The sequence below is a fragment of the Phascolarctos cinereus genome, unplaced genomic scaffold, assembly GCF_003287225.1.
Source record: "Phascolarctos cinereus isolate Bilbo 61053 unplaced genomic scaffold, phaCin_HiC Scaffold_3;HRSCAF=262, whole genome shotgun sequence".
NCBI lineage: Eukaryota > Metazoa > Chordata > Mammalia > Diprotodontia > Phascolarctidae > Phascolarctos > Phascolarctos cinereus.
The window spans coordinates 16,697,024-16,719,575 of record NW_027555736.1 but is presented as its reverse complement, the minus strand read 5'-3'; the positions used below and the strand labels follow the sequence as shown (position 1 = coordinate 16,719,575).

Below are 22,552 nucleotides of genomic sequence, written 5' to 3'. Positions count from 1 at the left end.
TTGATTCTGGCCCAACTTGGGGCTGTTGTGAGCTGCATGTAGTCTACAGACCCTGTATTTAACACCTTTAATCAATACTATGTATCTTGAGCCATATGGATGTGTGTGTAGATATATATATATATATATATATATATATATGTGTGTGTGTGTGTGTGTGTGTGTATGTATGTATATATACATATATATGTATATATCCATATATATGCATATGGATAGATATAGATATAGAAAGAGAGAGAGAGAGAGAAAAAAAAAGACAGAAAAAGAGAAGAGGGAGACACGGAGAGACAGAGAAATACAGAGAGAGAGAGAGAGAGAGAGAGAGAGAGAGAGAGAGAGAGAGAGAGAGAGAGAGAGAGAGAGAGAGGAGAAACGAGAGAGAGAAGAGAGTTAGAGGCAGAGAGACACACAGAGAGAATCAGAGAGAAACAGACAAGGACAGAGAGGAGAGAGAGAGAAGAAACAGAAAGAGAAAGAGAAAAGAACAAAGAGACACAGAGACAGAGACACTGAGAGGGGAGGGGGGGAGACAGAGCTAACCATTATCTGGAAGGAGACTTTGGGGTTTGTTTAAGAATTTATCTACGTTTGTCAGCTTGGTTGAAGCAAATTTTATCAAATATTTACATATGTAAATATATGTTTGTGTCCATGTGATTCCCTGACAAATATACTACTTTGACCTAAACTTCATTTCTATTTTCCTGAATACTTGGAATGTCTACCATCATTCTGAGAATTTTATGTGAAGCTAAGATGAATCCTCAGCTGTCACAAAGGGATGAAACACGTGCTCATCATGTTCTACCAGTGGCCAGTTCCCAGGTGTATTTATTTTACAGCTGTAGCTGGAATCTCTAATTATCAAAGTCTGTGGACCAGAAGTACACAGTGCTTTAGATGGCTTTTTTTTTTAATATTGAAATGACAACTCCTACAGAATGTGGATACATCATAGCATAGATCCAGAATTCTTTCTTTCCTTTGTACACAGCAGTCTGAAACCAGTATGATTCAGCTCAACAAACTTTTCCTGAATTCCTACTAGGGATAAGGACAATGAGATGTGGTTACACTCTTCTGGGTGCTGGGGCTACACTATAGAAAATGGCATTGCCCGTGTCCATAAGACACTTAGAGTCTCTAGTAATGGTACCAAAGTAATTATAGTATAAATTAAGATGTGACACAACAGCAGCAGCTCTTGTCAGAGCATGTTTGGAGTTTTGTGAGCTCTAATCACTGCCTCATTTTAGAGAGCCATTGATATCCTACAGAATGTTCAGAGAAAGGTAACTAAGATGGTATAACTCCTCAAGATCATCCCCTGATGGGATTGATTGAGATAAATGAGGTATTTATCCTGGATAAGAGAATTCTTAGGAGGGCCATGACAGCTGTCTTGAAAGATTTGAAGGCCAATCCAAAAGAAAGATTTGACTCCTTTTTCTAGGCCATCGAGGACAGAACTAGGATTAATGCTATAATTGTTGATGAGAACACATTATACTGTACTATATGTAAATCATAGGCAGCTTGGTACATATCTTAGAGAAAGACAGCAGGCTTAAAACCAGAAAGATGTGGGGTTCAGGTTTTGCCCATGACATCAACTGGCTCTGTGATAAAACGAGATAAGATTTATAAAGCACTTAGCATAGTGCCTGCCAGCCTGGGCCTCCCATCCACTATTCTTGCCTGTTTCTCCCTCAGTATAGAATCCTTCAAATCAAACTTCTCTTCTTCCACACACATAGCCCCTTCAATTTACATTCATCACAGAATTTTCACCCCTATAGCTTATAACTTCCTACTGTTTTTTCTACTAACAACTTTGAGAATCCATCATCTCTCTTAAATACAACAGTGATTGGTTGCTGTATGGAATTTCATGTACAACTTCTGAAAATTCAGAATTTCATAGGCTGTTGAAATTTAGTTCAGTTTTATGCACTGGCTATTGTTAGGCATTATAAACTATTAAATTAATTTTTTATCTTCCTTCCAACCTTCTTTGGTCCCTAAAATTAACAATTCTCATTCTGCCTAAACAGATAAGCAATGGGGACTCTACATTCATTGATATAGATTAACTATCTCTGCTGGTGAAGGTGGCCATCTTCTCTAACATTAGAGCATAAAGACTCTAAGATGGAGGCAGTAAGAGTTAAGATACTTGGCCAGTATCACACAGCCAATGTGGTTGGATTTTAATCCAGGTCCTCCTGACTTTAGACGAGTTCTTTATCCACTACGCCACACTGCCTTTTTCTGTTTATTGATTGATCATTATATGACTTTCTGGTTTTCAGTGTTTTTTCCTCTCAACTCCCCTGTGAGGTGGTCCATAGACGTGTGATTATGCCCATTTGACAGCTGAGCCTGAAAGAAGTTGAGTGATTTTCCCAGGGCCAGAGAATTAGGAAGTGGCAAAGCCTGGGTTTTCACACAAGTTTTCAGGCTGGGGGTCCAGGATTCTTTCCAATGTATAGAAGCCCACTATTTCAAACATCAAACGCATCTGGAGATCTTCACCTCTACTTGGCCCTGATTCTTTCTGGTGTAAGCACTGGCAAACGTGTCTTTAGATAACATGTGAAAAAGTAAGTGATTACTGAAAATGTGTTGCTATTAGAATTCTTCTGACAAAAAGTATCTAATAATGGTTATTTTAAATACTTCATCAGTTTAAAGTTATTCTGTTCTGTCATTAAATCTGACTGAAATTGTTGTTGTTTATTTTCCAGGATTCACAATAAAAACAACACTGAAAACTGTGATCAAAAACTGAAAAAGAAAAAAGGTACAGTCTCTTTTCATTTTTTACTTAAAAGTGTTTAAAAGAAAGAGAAGTTGATATTTTTTGTTTGTTGTTGTTGTGTTTGTTTGTTTGTTTTGAGTTCTATCAACTGGTTAATTCCTAAGGATTTCAAAATTGAGATAACCAAAAACATTCTTTAGGATTCTCAGAAGACCTGAAAATGCATAAGATGACTTTTGAGCAGACTTGGACTATCAAGAGGTCCTCTTTAGTCACCATCTGAATTTGATATTATTTCAATAGTCAAAGAGTCATCAAACAGTTCCTGATGCTATTCTATTTTTCAAGGAATTTTCTGCGATTGGAGGAGAATCATCTTAGTGGAGGAGAACCTTAAGGCTATGTTCTGCCGTAATAAGACAAATACTCTTTAAAGAAATCTAGAATTGTTGATAAATAGTAAGGTCAGTGGAATCTTCTGGTGTTTGCATCTTTCTGTCATCTGTCAATCGGTGCATTTATTAAGCACTTACTGTTTATCAGTCATGGTATTCAGTTTCAGGTCTACAAAGAAAAGCAACATGAAGGATTTTGTCTTCTTTGGTTTGTATGGATAAAAGGCCATTGGACTGGAAAAGTTGATGAAGTTCCTTTAAATTGCTAGTGGTCTGTGACCAGTTAGATCATGTGTTTCCTTTGCTTTCCTCTGCATCAGAAATGTTCCTGTCATATGTAGTTGTGTCTTGGATAGTGAATTAATTTCTTGATGCTACAAGAAGCAATGGAGAAATTTATGTTATTGTTTCCCCTGACTCAGTAATTACGAAGTTTATGGAGGAATTGAATGGAGGGTGGAAGATATATGTGAATATTGGAGCAGAAAGGATGTGGGATTTCAGTGAAAGCTATGGATTAAAATCCTGCTTCTTCTGTTTGCTACTTCTACCTTCTTGGGGAAGCCAGATTCCTCCTCTGGCATTCAGTTTCCTCATCTGCAAAATAAGCAAGTTGGAATAAAGTTGGAATAGAGCAACTTTCTGAACCTTTCTTAAGGCATGGAACTCTTTGGCAGTCTGGAGAAGCTGATGACATCATTAAGGTATTTTAAAATGAATAACATAAAAGGATTACAGATAGCATAAAGGATTACAAAGGCAAGCAATGATGCTGAAATAACATTTTTTTTTTATCTAAGTTTATGAATCTCCTGAAATCTGTCTTAGGCTGTCCTCTGGAATAAAGGGTTTCTAAGGGACAGATAACAAAGGGACACTAAATGTGTCTGAAAAAAATTTGCTGGGGTTCTAGTGTACTACAAGGCCAAGGTGAGTCACCATTGTGATGTGGAATCTAGTACAGTCATTAGCCTGGTGGGTTAAGAGAGGAAGAGTTTCCAGGAAAGAGGAAGTAATGGTCCCTTTGTTATCTGTCCTTGTCATGAGAAATTTTGGAAAGGGTACTGATATATTGGAGAGCATTCACCACACAGAAACCAGGATGGCCCTAGGGTCAGTGATTCAGAGCAAACTAGACTCTTAGAATTCTTTATTCCAACACTAATTTTACAGATGAAGAAAACGAGGCCCTAAAAGGAGAAATAACTTATGTAAAGTCATACATCTAGGAAGGGGGAGAGGCAGGACTTGTCTCCCTGACTTTGAGATAGGCTCTCTCCCCACTCTACCACATTTCCACCTTCTGATGAAGAAACTTAAGTCCATACCATGGAAAGAAAAGGAGTGACAGAATAGTTGTCTTTATATATATGAGGGCCTATCATATGGAAGATGGTTTACAGCAGTCGTGTTTGGCCCCAGACACAAAGCCAAAGGGTAACAAACAGAGTATCATACTAGGAGTCAGGAAGGAGAGAATTCAAACCCTGCCTCAGAAATTTAAAATTTGTGTTGCTCAGGACAAATGGTTTCAATTTCTTTATGTGTAAAATGATTTGTTGGACTCAGTGACCTCGAAGGTCCCTTCCATCCCTAAATGTATGAGACTATGATAAGTTGAAAGAGGACGATTTGGGCTCTATGAAAGGAAAATATTCCTAAGAATCAGACAGAGTTCTGTCAAGGAGCAATGAAATGGGGGCACTGAGTATGAGTGTTGGACTTTGAGTAAGGAGTTCAAATATGACCTCAGACACTTACTAGATGTCCAACCCAGGACAAGTCATTTAACTTTTCTCAACTACTTTCTTCATCTGTGAAACGAGGATAATAATGACACCTATCTCACAGGGTTATGGTGAGGATCAAATAAGATAATATTTGCAAAGAACTTTGAAAAACTCAGAACTGTATAAATGGTAACCATTGTGATTGCTATTATATAAACATATTTTGTCTAGTATGGTATAATTGCGATTCTTGTTCATAGGTGATTTGGATTAGATGACCTCTGAAATCCTGTCCAATCCTAAACTCTCTGATTCTATGACTGATAAAATATCTCTGCTGTGATGTCTCTGGAATATCTTTATTGAACAATAAAGTGCTAAGGGAATAATCTATTACTGTAAATTCTTCTTTAATAATTTTGGTTAAGAACCATTCATGATTATGAATATAAATAATAATAGTGCTTACTATAATATTATATTAACATTAATAAACAATAATGACTGGTAATTAATATGTGCTAATGCTAATGATAATTACCATTACTGTTGTTGTTGTTTTTTAAATGGGAATCTAGGATATGCTCAGGAGAGTCAGTTTCCCTTTTATACCTCCTTCATATATGAAATGTTTATCTGGTTTTGTTTGAATGTGCTAATGTTACATGGGCCTTAGCCGTTATTGGAGAGTATGGGAGAGACCAGAGAAATAGCTTCTTCCCCTTATTGTGGTCAGGTCTTTTTTTTTTTCCAGCCTTTTCATGTTGTTTACTCTGAAAAATCACCACAATTGACAATGGGAGCATTTGACATCCAGATTCAATTCCCTGTGTTTGCAAGGGAAATCGTTCATATTATCCACATCATTGTTCCTGAGAGCTCATTAAGTGAAGGGCCAGGATGTTAACAAATCTGCAAAGAAGAGGCCAGTCCTGTGACTCCATCTCTTGGCTTTGATTTTCATTTTTTAGAAAGAGGATTGGCAGAGGAAACCTGTTTTAGAAGGCCCATTGGAGGAGTATGGTTATGTAGGGTCATTAAACAACTGATGTGGAGTTCCATTCACCAGGGAGAAAGCCAATTCAGGAAGCTGAACTTCCCTGTCTGTGCTAAGGCAGGCAATTGATTCCTTGAGAAAATAAATGATTGGAGTCCAGTTTCTTTTCATCCCCCAAATCATCTGCTTTTCTTTGTGTTCCAGCAAGAGCTCCTGGAGACTCATTACTGGGAAGCTGAGTGTGGAATCACTGCACACTAGTATATTTTCTTTTCATAGTTATTCGTACTTTAGAGAAGAATCTTATAATAGTGTCTGAGACCTGGAATAAAGTCCTACCTTTGACACTTACTGGCTGTGAGACCCTGGAAAAGTCATTTACATTCTCAGTGTTCCAGCTAATGATACAACACTTTTAGCTGCAGAACCACTGTACCTTGGTCGGGAGATATAAGCTATAAGAAATATGAGGGAAATACAAGATGGTAGGGTTTTAGATGTAGAGGTGGAAAGAGACCTGAGAAGTCTACTAGTCTAACCCTTTCATTCAGCATTTAATATAGTTGTGGTCATTGAAGGATAGTTGAGATACATAACTTGCTATGGATCGTATAGTTAACAAGAGACTCATATCCAGAATGACTCCTGGCTTTCAATTCCCTCATAGAGAGTTCAGTTCACCAATAACTTCACAAGTCAGGATAAAAAAATGCTACTACTATTACCACTCTACTGCTTCCAACACTACTACTACCACCACCACCACCACCACCACTACTACTCCTGCTGCTGCTGCTGCTACTACTACTATTAGTACTGCTACCACCACCAGTACCACCACCACTACCACAACTACTACTATTACTATTGCCATTGCTTACTACTACTGATATTATCACCGCCATCAGTACTATTACTACTACTACTATTTATTACTATCATTGATAATTTATATATTATTTTAAGGTTTACAAAACTTATTGATTTCTATTACGCTGTGCTGTTCAGTCACATCTGACTCTTTATGACCCCATTTGGGGGTTTTCTTGGCAAAGCTCCTGGAGTGGTTTGCCATTGTCTTCTCCAGCTCATTTTACAGATGAGAAAACTGAGGCAACCAGGGTTAAAGTGTTTTGACCAGGGTCACACAGCTAGTAAGTGTCTACCTAGCTCCTATTGCCTTATGTAGTAGGTAGTATAAAAAATATTCTCCCCAATTTTCAAAAGAGGAAGCTTAGGCTCAAAGAGATTATTTGACTTACACAGCATTATACTCATTGGAAAGCAAAGAGCCAGAATTTGAATCCAAGTCTTCTGACTCCAAATATAGATAACTCTTTTCCCCGGAGCATGCTGCCTCTAGTAATTATCACGGGTGTAAAAAAAAAATCCAGATCTCCTGATTTCAAATTCAGTGATGAATATATTTTACATGATTGTGTGTCTGATATTTTGTTTCCTGATTTTACTGTTGGAACTGTTTTGGAGTAATTCTTAGGAAACTTTATTAAATGGATTAGACTCTAAGAGGTCACTTATTGATCGAGTCCTAAAATAATTATTGACATAACATGAAAAGCAGTATCTAAATAAGGCCATTCTTACTTTATTGTATAGAAATGTTTGCTACTGAAATTCTTGGCTTTTTCCACGAATTTTCATGATTAGGGAATACTCTGAAATTTCCTTAGAAACTTTCATCGATCATTCTCAGATGAAAAAACAGAAGGCCTTGCAGCATTTTATATATATATGTGTGTGTGTGTGTGTGTGTGTGTGTGTGTGTGTGTGTGTGTGTGTGTGTGTGTATGTGGATGTGTGGGTGCTTCTGTGTGGTTTGTGTCTGGCAACAAGGAACTGAAAACATAACAGATGTTCATTGATTAAAGAACAGGTAAACACTTTGTGGTATAAGAATATGATGGGAAATTTCCATGCTGTAAGGCATGAAGTAGGATGGCAGAGGGGATAGATCACTGGAATTTAATTTTGAGAAGAAAGAAAAAAAAAAAACAAGCTGGAATCCTGCTCCAGGTATTTGCTATCCATGTGACCCAGGGTGCTGTTGTCCAGTCATGTCTGACTGTTCATGACACTGTTTTGGGGTTTTCTTGGCAAAGTTGCTGAAATGGTTTGCTATTTCCTTCTCCAGCCCATTTTATATATGAGGAAACTGATGCAAATGGGTTAAAGGACTTGCCCAGGGTCACAAAATTAGTATCTGAGGCCAGATTTGACTCAAGAAAGTGAGTCTTCCTGTTTCCAAGCCCAGTGCTGTATCCGCTGTGCCACCTACCTGACTCACTAGTGACTTAATCTGTCTGTGACTCATGTCCTCAGTAAAATGGGGATGATAATAACACCTACCTCCCAGGGTTGTTGTGAGGATCAAATTAACTAACATATATAGAGGGCTTTCCCAACCTTACAGCTCTGCATCAATGCTCCTATTAATGGAACAGTGCTGGGGTGTCAAAACAAAAGATATAAGTAAATATTAAACATATAAGAATGAAATAAATTAACGTAGAATAGATCTGTTACGTGTAGCTTGCACCAAAAATACATTATTACCTGAGATGCCTGGAGAATGTGCCACCATGAGGAAGATGAGGAGAAAGAAGGATGGATACTTTACCTAGAAAAGAGAAGGCATACACCTGGGCTGTATTAGCTGCACTCAAGGATTTGAAGGGCTGTTCTGTAGAAGAGGGTTGTCTTTTTTAAAGATTTGCAAAGTGCTTAACCAACACCTCTTTTGATCCTCTCAACAAGCGTAGGACATTGGTGCTATTATCATAATACCCAATTTACAAATGGAGAAACTGAGGCAGACAGAGGCTCAGTGACCTGCCCAAAGTCTTGAACTTTGATCTTTCTGGCTCTTGGCCCAGCATGCTCGCCAGAAGGCAGTATTTAAAGTAAAGGACAGAATTCCCATAGAGGAAGAATCCAGGTCAATTGAAGAAAAGTCTTAAGGATGAAAGCTATCCTAAAATGCTTTGGAAGCTAGGGGGATTACAGTCTTTGGCGGTCTTCAGATGGAGTCCGGTCAGCCTGTTGGAGCTATCGATGCCAATGCAGATCATCACCTTTTCTGCAGCTTCAGAGCTTCGAGTTTTGCCTTGAAGTATGAAAAGTTAAGGGGCCTGGACAGGGTCACTTAGTCAATCTAAGATGGGGCGTAAGCTCAATTCTTTTGGGTTGCAAGAGTAAGATCTCCAGCTTGTGGGTATACTTTGGAAGGAATTCTTGCTTAGAGAGCAGTTGGACTATGTGGCTTTTGACTTCCTTTCCTCCTCCTGGGTTTCCCATCCTATGAAAGCATTATTCTGGGATTTATTCAAATACAATCCTCTTCACTTGCCTTTAAAGTCATTCTCTAGATAGTCTATAGGGGGTGAGGGGAGTCAGGATCGGGGGGGGGGGCAGCTGAAGGATGTGGTTAATTCAGGACTATATGCAATGAGAAAAAGCTCTCTTCTGTACTTAGAATCCTCTTCTCACTGACTGACTGAGTGGTGTCAGTAACCTCCAAGGAGTAATCACAGATGCTGGCAATTCAGAATTTCTTATAGCTTGCTCTTTAGTCATTTTTTTTTCTAGTAGTCATGGGTTGGGGGGGATGGGAAGAGGTGACCTCAGAATAGAGATGGAGCCCAAGTGATCAAAATGAGCCTTCACCTTCCTCATCCCAAGGAAAAAAAAAATGCTGATAAATGACCTGCCCCTTTCCTGCAGGCAGCTCATTGGAGAGAGAAGTCTGCTCATATCTATTTTTATGTACATTACATATTTAAAAGATAAAGCGACCCAAATCGTGTTTTATTATCAGAATTCTTATTCTTGATTTCTCTGCCTGAGTGATAAATATGTATGGGCGGGCAAAAACCCCTGCTGGAGTGACAGGCCCGAGTGCAGCAAAGATAAGGAAAGGCTGGGTATTCTCAGGGGCAGATAAATGAAAAGGAAATCTGTCAGTCTCATTTACTCTTCAGCTCTCTTAATCAGCAGGCATGAGGCAGCTCTACAGGCCTCTTTAGAATATTTGACATTAGCTCTTTCTCATGTAGGAGAAACCCCCTCGCTTGGGAGGGAGCCTCCCCAGAGAGCATTGGGCTGGATCATGCACCGGGTGTTTCCTTCTGGATAGAGCTCTTGGGTCAAACCTCCCAGCCTCCTGAGGCAGGGAAACTCAGTGACTCTCACCCATACAGCTAAAATTATCTGTATTGGTGTGGTACACCAATGTTAACTACGTCAGCTGTAGCATTGATGGAATGACCTGTGATATGGAGAAATTGGAGATATGGACGAGAAAGGGATTACTCGCCATCGGGTTAATTTCTTTGCTATTGGTCAGTCGAGAAACATTTACTAAGTGCTCATTGTGTGCCACACACTGTGTTAAGCACTGGAAATACGAAGAATAAACCAAAGCAGAAGCTGTCCTCAAAGAGCTTCCATTCTAATGAGGGACAGGTAACGTAAATAACTAAATGAACGAATGAATAATTGCGCAAAGGAACCCATGAATGAATGAATACATGAAAGGAAGAGGTATAAGTATAGATCTAGAAAAAGGGGCAGGCTTTAACTTTTGGGGTTGGGGAGAATGGAAGAGCCCTGCAGAAGAAGGAAGCGCTTGAGGAAGTCAGAGATTATAAAAGCTGACACAGCAAAGAGGGAAAGCTTCCAGCATGTGGGAGCCTGCCACCCACAGGCATGAAAAGGGAAGACGGCATGTGGCGTGGGAAGGACAGCCACTAACTAGGCCATTGTAGACCAGACTGCAGAGTGAGTGGAGGGGAGTGATGTATGTGAAGGCCTGAAAGCTGGTTTGGGGCAGGGTTGTGAAAAGCTCTAAATGCTAACATGAGTCTGTAGTCAGTTTTGTGTAACAGGCATGTTTGTTGACTAGGAAGATGTCATTGTATAATTTATCACAATGGGATAACTAATCATTTTAGTAGTATTTAATTTTTCTAATTACATATAAAGATGAATTTTGACATTCATTTTTTAAAAACTGTGAGTTCCAAATTCTCTCTCTTCCTCACCTCCCCCCTTCCTAAGACAGTAAGCAATTTGATATAGGCTATATGTGTGCAGATATGTAAAACATATTTACTTATTAGTCATGCTGTGAAAGAAGAAACAGACCAAAAAGAATGAAAAAAAAAATTAAGTGAAAATGGTATGCTTTGATCTGCATTCACACTCCACAATTTTTTTCTCTGAAGGTAGATGGCATTTTTCATCACTAGTCCTTTGGAATTGTCTTGGGTCATTGTCCTGCAGAGAATGGATAAGTTGTTCATAGTTGATTATCACACAATGTTGCTGTTACTGTGAACAATATTCTCCTGGTTCTGCTCATATCAGTTTGCATCAGTCCATGTAAGTCTTTCTAGGTTTTTTTTTTCCTGAAATCTTAATTGCTTTGTAATTTTTATAGAACAATAGTATTCCAGGGATTAGAACAACTATTTCATAAACTGTTTTGCTGATGAAGTGACAAAATGGTTATAAAGCACTTTCTATTTCTCTGTTTTCCTCAAAGGTTCCAGTCTGAGTCTTAGGGTGGGGTTCCCCAAATAAGGACCAATCATTTCCATTTCAATGGTGATCAAAATAATATATAAACTGAGATGTGGACAAACAGATAACTCGAGGAAGTCCCTGGTTCTTCTCTTTGTCCCTAGTGATTATTTTCTCATACCCCGTTTTTTTCACTTTCAGTAGGGTTACTGTTAATCAATTAGTCAACAATTGTTTATTCAGTGTTTAGAATGTTTCTCACAGTACTAAGTACTTTTTCTCCAGGAGTATACATTCTAACGGGCAAGACACTGTAAAATATTAGGCACATACAAAATATATGCAGTGTAACAGGAAGGTCATTTGACAAGGGAAGACGCAAGGAATTGGGGTCACGAGTAAAAGTATCCTGGAGGAGCTGGAATTTGTGTTGAGTTTTGAAGCAAACTGACAAACCGAGACATAGAAGGGAGGGAACAAAACATTTTAGGTGTTGGGAACAGCCGGTACAAAGACACGGAGACGGGAGATGTGATGTTATGCTTAGGGAACAGTGTGTAGGTCAGTGTGTGGAAGGGAGTCAAATGTAAAAAGGCAGGAAAGATAGGAAGAAGCCAGTCAATAAAAATCTTTAAAAGTCAAGCAGAGTGCTTTATATTTGATCTTGCAGATAACAGGTAAATCTGTAGAGTTCTTTGCAGGGGGTGTAAGATTGGGGTGTGGGAAATGGAGATGATTAGACCTGCACTTTCGGAAAATCAATTTAGCAGGTGAGTGGAGGATGGAGTGGAGTGAAGAAAGACTTGAGGCAGTGAGGCTCATTGGAAGTCATTGCAATAATTCAAACAGGACACAGTGAGGTTCTGAATGGAGTAATGGAAGTATGAGTGCAGAGAAGGGGCCTCAAGAAGGTAGAAATGACAAGATTGTGAATGGATTAGACAAGTCACCTTAGAGTTAGGACTCAAGGATATATCATTGTGAATTCAGGTCTGGGTGACAGGGAGGATGATGTGTGCCAGGCTGTGATTGGGAAATTTGGAAGTAGGGAGGCTTTAGGGTGAAAGATGAGTTCTATCTGGGATATATTGAGTTTGCTATGACATACATACACGCACACACAAACGCGTATGTGTGTGTATGTGTGTGCATTGGTGGAGGAATAAGAGGCCAAGTGTGATTTCACTGGCGCAGGGAACTCCCAAGGGAGGAAATTTCCTCCACCAATTCGGGGTAGTAATTTCTTTGCAGCATGGAGTGTTCAGGGAGTTGAATGGAGAGCTAGAATGTGAAATGACTTGTCCAGAGTCGCACAGTCTAGATATGGCTGAGGCAGATATTGCTGACTTCAAAACATGTGCTTTTGTCCTCCAAACCTGCTTCTTTCTCCTATCTCCCCTCCTCCCCCTCCCTCCCCTCCTCCTCCTCCTTCTTCTTCTCTTTCATTCTCTCTGTTTCTGTTTGTGTCTCTCTCCCCCTAAAAAAGAAGAGCTAAATTCAAACCCTGCCTACCCCACACACTTCCTAGCTGTGTGACTCTGAGCAAAACACTAACCGTACTCAGCCTCATTTTCCTCGTCTGTGGAATGAGGATAATAATACCTCTGTCTCATAGGTTTGTTGTGAGGACAATTGATGACACACTCAGTGCTTTGCAAATGTATATGGTGTTGTTGTCCAGTGATGTCAGACTCTACATGACCCCATGGACTGTGGCCAAGTGGTTTTCTTGGTAAAGATGCTGGAGTGGTCTATTTCCTTCTCCAGTATGTCCCCATTTTATAGGTGAAGAACTGAGGCAAATCAGGATTAAGTGACTTGTCCAGGCAAACACAGAGATACTGAGTGTCAGAGGCTGTATTGGAACTCAGATTATCTGATTTCAGGCCTGGTGCTCTATTTACTATACCACCTAGCCGCCCCCAAGACATATGTATACACATGACCATATGTGAGTGTATACATGTATCACTGTGTGTGTATATACACATACATGTTTGTGTATGTATACACATATACACACATACATATGGTTGTATGTATATAGAAAGTAAATTTCATATGAGGCCTTAGCAGCTGGGGGGATCAGGAAAGACTTCTAATTGCAAGTGGATCTTGAACTGAATGTGAAAGGAGTCAACAAGGTGGAAGAGAAAAGGGAGAGCATTCCAGGCCTGGGAGGCAGCTTTTGCAAATGCACAGCCACATACATGTGTAATGTCATGTATGAGGAAGACCAAGAAGGCAAGTATGGCTGTCAGGAACTTAGGAAGGCCCTTCTTAAATCTTAATTAGCTCTAGAAATAGCAGCTGCTTTTTGTTTTCTTTTTCTTCATTCCTTCCTTTCTTTCTTTCTTTCTTTCTTTCTTTCTTTCTTTCTTTCTTTCTTTCTTTCTTTCTTTCTTTCTTTCTTTCTTTCTTATTTGGATCACTTTCTGAGCCATTGTTATAGTTATTAGCCACAAAATGAAAGAGTTGGTCAAGATGAGCTCTAGGCACCCTTCCACTGTAAAAGTTATGAGTCTCTGATTCCAACAGTGATGCTCCAATGCAGTCCTAAATAACAAGGAGTTTTAGGGTGGTGGGAGATCTTGAATTCTGGGAGTCCTGGATTCTTCGCTGAGTTCTGTCTATGATTAACAGAGGAATTACTTGGTTCCTACATGTAGCAGAGCCACAGCAATCCCCACCTCTCCCTGGCAGGCTTATTAATAACAGTAATGACACCTGGCACTTGAGCAGTTCCCTCTTCCCGTGATCTCCAAGGGCTTTATAAATAGACATTGTTTCAGAAGCCCCACAAGGGATGCAGGGATTACTCTCTACTTATTGCTGAAGAAAAGAAGGATCAGACTACTTAAGTATCTTTGGGAAGATCAGCCAGTGACAATGCCAGAAATAGAGTCTTTGGAATTTGAGTTGAGTGCTGTGGGTGTAGCAAGTGGAAGGCTTTGAGTTTGAAACTCTGGAAGGAAAAAAAAAGCTAATAATGACTCCTTTTCAGGGATCAGGTGAAGTAGAAAGGATGCTTCCTCCATTCCTTCTTATCAGTTATCATTGTGCAGAGCCAAACATATAGTTTCATATTCTCCTGCTGGCATAAACAGATTTAGTGAAGGAAGATGCAAGACTCTGATGCCAAGATGGACAAAACACAAATCCCCCTTCTCATTTATGCCATCTAATTATTTTAATTTATTTTGTGAATTGTCTTGGATTTCTGAATTTGAATAACATTTGTTTGAATAGGAACATGTCTAAAGTGGGACTTTTTAGTTAGACATCCCACTTATGAAAGGAATAGGAGAATTGATTTGAGGAGAAAACATTTAAAAAGCCAAATTTCTCCCCAGCACAATGAATAATTGAAAACCAGAATATTATTAGGGAGAAAATTCGATACAAATGGATAGAAGTTGGGCCAAAAAGTCAAGAAGACTGGGACTTAAGTTTCAGATCTGAAGCATATTGGCTATATGAAAAGAGACAAGTCGGTCAACCCCTCAGGGCACTAGGCAGCTCTGGAAGAGTATAAATTGCCAAAAATGAACCTGCATGATGGAGGGACCTTCTACACTGGGCATTCACTATCCTAGTAAAATCCCAGGGCTAAATTTAAACCACAAGAAAAACAAGAAAACACGGCGATGTATTCTAGGATCCAAACAACCCAATGAATTCAGTGCTGCTACCTCCTGCCCAAGGATCCTAAGGCAGCTGGGATGCCTGGTGGGTAGTGTGCTAGACTTAGGGTCAGGAAGACCTGAGTTTGAATCCTGCCTCAGACACTTCATAGCTGTGAGGGCTTGGGCTAGACTCTTAGAATCAAATTCCTTTTCTATAGAACAGGAATAATAATAATAGCACATACCTTGGAAAGCCATCGTGAGTATTAAATGAAATAATATTTGTAAAGACCTTTGGTACCCTAAAACTTCTTTGTTATTCTTCTTCTTGCTATCACTATTATTTTTTGGTATCATTTCTATTATTAGAGAAGGAAAGAACTTGTGGAATGATATCTTTAATCTTTTAATTTAACAGAACATGAAACTGAGGTCAAGGGAATTTAAATGACTTGTCCAGGGTCACACAGACAGTCCTTACAGAGCCAAGATCTGAACTTTGTTCCTCTGGTTTCAAAGGGAACAATCTATCCATCCTGTAAACATTGTCCATTAGGCAGAAATCCACAGGGCAGAAATGTTTCCTGCATTTCTGTCTATTTCTCATATCTGTTACATTATGTAGTTTATTCTTTTCTTTTCCCCCAGATTCTCAATAGGGAGGGCTATCTGCTTTCTTCAGTGACGGCAAGCCCCTCCATTTTAAAATAACAAAATGCAGAGATTTCAAGTTCTAAGCTTTCACATCCCTTCTGAGCATTGTGATAGATATCCCTTTCCTGAAAACTCGAATTTGAAATAGGATATGCTTCAAATAAGCAAATGCAGCCTCTCTGGAGACCGTGGGGCTGCCTTTGGGTATGCCTTAGTATGGAACAAAAGGCACAGATAATATTTTTAGTCTCTCAGAGGCAATACAGGCCTCGTTTTCTGTGGTCTTTAATTTTCCCTGAGCCATTATGATATTTCTTGAAGTACAACTGCTGGAGAGAGGTGGTGCCCATGCTACACACAGGCCATATTTCCTCTCATCTTTAAGGGGGGAAGGACAAAAAAAAAAAGAGAATCCTTGTGTGACCATGAGTCACTAAATCGTGCCTGCCTCACCTTTGGATATCCTTTAGAAGTCAGAAATGATGCTGAAAGTCACGATGACATTCATATACTCCCTGGCCTTTCTATGTCTGGCTAAAACCTCATTGCGACTCATACTTAGGGTGCCAAAAGTAGTCGAGGTACACCTCCAGGACTGAGGAGTCTGGGTCTGTGTTGTGCTAGGCTAAGCTTCCCCTCCCAATGTTTGTTGTAATGTTTCATTTCTCCAACCTGCTCTGTAAAAGAGGTCTTGAATTAAAGTTATTTATTTCCCCAGAAAACAAAAGCTTATTATATCAATAACCAAGATTACAGAATCCTAGATGATGTAGATTTTTTTTTGCTGAAAGGAAACTTGGGGCAATGTCATTAAGCCCCATTATTTTGCGGAGAAGGAAACTGGGGCCAGAGGGATTTGTCCACTGTCATGCAACTTATAAAGCCAAGTCAGAGCTGGTTCTTGTGACTATGGAATCAGGTTCTTTCCCCATTCACTACTCAACATAGTTAAACAAGCAAACAGTTTTAGAATTGGAATCCTCATAATTGCATTAGGCACTTCAATACTTTTTCAAGCAAAGGGAATAGCGTAAGCTAAGCTTTCCTTAGTTATTTTGGGTTATTAACCTTCCTGCCCTTCCGGTTCCGAGCTGTATAATTTGTTATATTTTCCTCAGCTGTAAAATGGAAATGGAACATCCATAACACTTATCTCTGAGGATTCTTGTGAAGTTCAAAGGAGATATTGCCCCTAACTGTGGCGAGAAAGTGAACGTTCTGCTTAACGTCGGGTGTCTTAGTAACATCATGATCATGGCAATTCAGGGAAATCCATTTGTGGTAATTGGGTGTAAACTAACAGTAAATGGCTACGGAAGGAAATTGTGGAAGATTGGGATTGGCTCCATATTTGCACAGCCTATACATTGAGGGGAGATGTTTCTTTGGACCTCATATTCCTCATCTGTAAAATGGGTATAACAAGACCTCCTAGTGTCGTTATGAGTCTCAAGTGAACTAATGCCTTAAAATCTGAAAACTTGAAATGGCTTCATGAATGTTAGTTATGATTGTGGATGTCACTTCATCACCATCATCATCACCATCAGCAGCAGCAGCAGCAGCCCAAGAAAGCAAATAAGCAGGGCTGTAAGAGTCAAATATGAAGTGAGTTCATGTAAAGTGCATTTAAAATATTCTTATGCTACTTAATGGCCAATTACTACTACTACCACTACTACTACTATTACTACTACTACTACTACTACTACTACTACTACTAAACTACAAGTACTACTACTACTACTACTACACAGATTTCATTTCTTATTTTCAGATTCTTAGGTATTTTCTGGGTAACTGAGTAATTTGCTAGCTAAATGACCTCCTGCTCAGTAATGGGTTACTGAATCAAAGTTGCACAGGCAATTGTCTACAACGTTTGAACTAGAGACTCCTAAATAAGTTGAAAAATAAATAATCAGACTTACTATTTGATGGAAAAAGTCCTTCAACATTAAAAAAAAACAACTAAAATTAAAAACTAAATTCAAAGCAAACCCAGGGTAGGGAGGAATGATTTTTATTTACACAGCCTATACACTTAGTGAGGTTTTGAAAAAAAGTTCCACTTATTCTTTTCAGTGATTGCGCATGTATAAACTATATATGAAGTATGTCAGATATACCTATATGAGATTGTATAAACATATCAGATTGCTTACCACCTCAGGGAGGAGAGGGGGAGGAGAGATGGAGGGAGGGATATAATTTGGAACTTAAAACTCTTAAAAAATGTTAATATGGAATTGGAAAAAAATAAAATATTATATTAAAAAAGAAGACTAGTTCCACTCGTGTCAGGTGAACATGGTCTAAGTCAATGTGTTGGCAGTGGCTTGATTGTGGTCATGCCAGAGATGAAGTCCAAGTTAGCCCAGATCTGAACAATTCATTCCTGCAGCTGGTGGTAGGCTCCTTAAAGAGACAAGGACCACCAAGCTCTGCACAGTGCCCATTTGCATAGCTTGACAACACAGAATGTCAGAGGCTGAAGTGCCATTCAATTAAGAGCTGTTTCATTTTCCCCCTTAATCTTTATGCAGCTGTCTTCATCTAATACTGAGTTACACAAAAAGGCTGAGGATGAAGCAGGCTCATTATCAGAGAGAGGGCAATTGGAAGCCACTGTTACAGTACAACAGGCGAGGCATGTCCCGGAATTTACAGGCTTCTTTGCATAAACAATAAGAAGGCTGAGAGCTGAGGTTTTACTGCCGTGGTATACTACTTACCATGAAAAGAAATTGGCTTAAGCTTTAAAACCTCAAGCGAGTATTGCATAGACCTTAAATGGGGAAAACATAAAGCAATGGGAATTTAGGGCAGTAATGCTGTTGGCTGATGGTATTTGCAATCGTTTCTGAGTCCTCCATTAGCTCAGTTGTAAATCCAGAAGCATAACTCTCCGAGTGCAGCTTCCTCCCTTTGGACAGGGAGTCCTGATCTGCCATTGAACTGGCAGTCTTATTCGGTAGGAAGTTTTTCCAACCTCAATTTTTATTTGCACCTTGTAGTCCATTTCCCTAAAGCTTGTTCTGTTTCTGTTGAGACAGAGATAGAGATGGAGACAGAAGAGACAGGGAGGAAAAGACAAAGATGGAGACAGATCAAGAAAATAGAGACAGAGACAGAGAGTGAGAGACAGACAGAGATGGAGATAGAGACAGAGGCACTGACCAAGTGACCTTGGACTTCCTTAGAACTCTGTCACTGGGCTGAGATATCACCTTTACAATACATTTTTCCATCATTTTCTATACCAATATCTGCATAGATAACTCATCTTAAAGGTAAATTGAAACAACCTCCCTGGCATTTCCTCATAATGCCTAGTCAAGGTAATATTCAGGGGAATACAGAATGAACCTGTACATTTTGGAGACTGAATAAGGCAGAAGTGGAAAGAGAGTAAATTCCAAGAGGTCGGGACAGAGAACAGAGAGTACAAAGGGGTTAGAGAAGATAAATGGAATATTAATTTTGGAGAACAGTAAGTAATTCATTTTGACCACCTTCTTTTAAATTTTGTATTTGAGAAGCAAACTATATCTATTTCACTGAGTTCTAGGTGTTTAATATAAAAACATAAAAATTTCCAAGTTGAGTCATAAGTGAATGTCATCCAGTTCTATATTTTATCCACCATAGTGGCACCAATGGCCATTCTGGAAGAGCTTGGATATGACTGGCTTCTGTACCACTTGGTATACTTTCTGTGGTCATAGCTCATGAAATTCAAGATACCACTAAATGTGATTATTTATCTATTTATTTTTAATATGCTTCCTTAATACACATTCATACAAGTCAGAATGACTCCATATTGGATTTTGGTCAAACTTTTTTTTTTTTGTAACCTGAGTGACTTTCTCTTGTTCAGTGTAAGTTCTAATGAAATTTGAGAGCAATGAACACTTTTCTTTAGATAAATATTTGGCAGTTCAGGGGTAGTCCTGATGATGCCAAGTTGTTCATTTCACATTGCTACTAGACTTCTTTTCTTTATTCCTTATACAGAGGTTAAGGGACACACAAAATTATTTTCCTTCTTTTGAAAGAAAAAAGCAACCGTCTAGTACTATATTCATAATCAGTCACTCTTGGGCTTGTAGGAAATTGTAAAGAAATGCATGATGATTATATATATATATATATATATATATATATATACTTATGTATGTATATTATGTATATTATATGTGTGTATGTCTATATATTATATCTATTATATGTGTGTATGTATATATGTAAATATTATATATATAGCTATGTGTATATGTAAAATATATATGTATATGTGTGTATATGTATATATATATGTATGTATATATTTTATTATATATACCATTCATCTGTAAGTTAATCTGTTTTAGATGCTGCACTTTGGAGCCAGCTTATATAAATTTTGCCTGGTGCCAAACTATGCCTTGAGTTAAACAGCCTTAGTAAGCTTAGATTTTCATAGATTTTATATGCCTTTACCTTGACTTCTTAAAAATGTAGCTCGTGTTACCCAATTGTTGGTGCATTTCATGGAAATAAGAACAAAATAGCTTACAACAATAAAAAACCCCACAAACTATTAAATCAATTAAAAATAACTTTATGACATATGTCTTAGACAAGGAACTGCTTCTACAATCTGGATTAATGTGCTTTAAGTTGTACCTGCATTACAGGAGGAAAGATAGTTCCACAAATGTGATTTATTCACAAAGCATACACTTTGTGCTTTCTTACATGCATTTGAAACTAGAATTTATTTCCTACTGGTTAGGAGCCTATTCTATTAGAATAGTTTTTATACTTGTAGTTACATTTGTCCTGAAATTTCATTATAATGAACAGGAATAATATTCTTTATTGTGTTCATTGAAAAATGACAAATGAAGTAGGCACTGAGGATCCTCTTTTAAAGATGGTCTCATTGGGTTCTGGAAGCCTTGCCAACTGAATTTTCAATGAATTTCTGGTAAATTGGGGTCAATGGCACATAATGAAGCAAAAGATAGACTAATACAATTTGTGAAAATCCATCAAGAGTATAGGACCTTACCTCTGGTCTCAGGGAGGATTCCTGTGCATCTGCACATTTCCTGACTATATATTCTCCTCTATCTAGGTGACTTTTATCATGCTACATTTTAGAGCTGATATCTGATCCCTGGTGATAACACCATATCACCATATCTTCTTACATGTTTGGCTGGATCTTTCTTCTATTTAATTAGCTGTTTTATTTTTGTTTTGATTATTTGGGGGGGACTGGAACTCAGCAGGAAGGAAAGTAACTTTTATTAGGTCCTACTATGTGCCAGACACTGTGCTAAGCCCTTTACAATTGTTATTATTTCTATTGTTCAGTTAATGAATCTGAGGTAGACAGAGTTTAAGTGACTTGTCCAGATACTAGTACGTATCTGAAACTGGATTTGAATTCAAGTCGTGCTGACTCCAGGCCCAGTGCTCCATCCACTGGGACGCCTAGTTACTTCATCACATCTGTTACCAGGATATAGTACTAATCATCTTGGGACTGGACACATTTATTGTAATTAGAAAGGCCCTTGGACCATAGAGTTAGAACTTATGGGATTATAGACTGAAAGCAGGAGTCCTAGTGATGATAGATGTTGTTTTATCATAAGATCATAGAGTTATGGATTTCAAGATGGAAGTCATCTATGCCATCATCTAATCCAAAGCCCTTTATCTAAACAGAGAAGACTGAGCCACTAAGAAGTGAAGGGGCCTATCCAAGGTCTGCTTGTTCAAGGTCACATGTGTAGTGGTACGTAAGACAGCTAGGATTTGAGGCCAGTTCGTCTGACTCCAAATCCAGGACTCTTTCCCTTGTAGCACAAGATGCTTCCTGGCTTCCATTGCAGCATGGCTTCCCAATGTGTGAGATCTTCCCACCCACCTCCCTGAAGGGCTTAAGAAATGTTAGTTGCCTTATTGACTTCCCATGAGCAAAAGAGCCAACAGATAAAACCAAGAGAAGTGGATGATGCCGACTCAGACCTTTTTTTGAAAATGCTCCTAATTTTTTCTCCATAGTCAATTAATAAAGGTTCCTCCTGACCATATGGTTAACTGAATAGAATCAGTTACATAATGTTTAAATATACTCCTTGAGGCTTTACATTTATCTTTATTAAATATCATTACATCACACAGCCATCAATATCATGTCAATCATTTCTAGCCTTATATGATCTCCTTGTATCCTGGTTTTATCACCCAATGTGTTAGTTCTTTTGTGCTATAGGAAAATTGGATGAGTATGCAATCAAGGTCTTTCTCTTAGTGATTGAGCATTCTATCTTGATGTCCGCACCCACTGTAAGAATATTTAGAAATGGGTGGATATCACATCTGCCACTGCTACATGCTAAAATTAATTTGTACTGAAAAGCATTGCTGCCTCGGAAAGCCTCTGAAGACACTATGAGCCATAAGGCCACTGGATTTAAGTTTAGCATGAAGTATTAAGAGTCTTAAGTGTCTATTTTACTACATATGTCCAGCTTGGGTGCATGGTTAATGAGGATTATGCCATTTCTGACACTCTTAGAAAATGCAGCTGCCTAAGGGGTTAGATAACTTCTCATAGCGTTCCCTCATAGAAAACAAACAAAAAATCCAGGAACTTTAGGGCCTGACTTTGGCCTGACTCTGTTCTATGACCTTGGCTCTGTCACTCTGGATCTGTTAAAGTAGATGGAATTTGGAGGGGAAAAAAAGTTGATCTTTAAATCTTACCATCCTTTTCTCACGATATTTTTACTCAAAGACCATATATTGATGTGTAACAGCCAACTTCAATTATCAGCAGCTTG

At 38.7% G+C, this 22,552-nt stretch overlaps 1 protein-coding gene across 1 annotated transcript in view; it reads left to right on the top strand.

Moving 5' to 3' along the window:
* Positions 1-22,552, top strand: part of PCDH15 (protocadherin related 15) — a 1,495,046-nt gene that overhangs the window by 245,465 nt on the left and 1,227,029 nt on the right. The window contains exon 2 of the mRNA XM_078150714.1: positions 2,751-2,806. The gene's annotated coding sequence lies outside the window, so the exon portion shown is untranslated. The remainder of the gene's footprint in view (positions 1-2,750; positions 2,807-22,552) is intronic.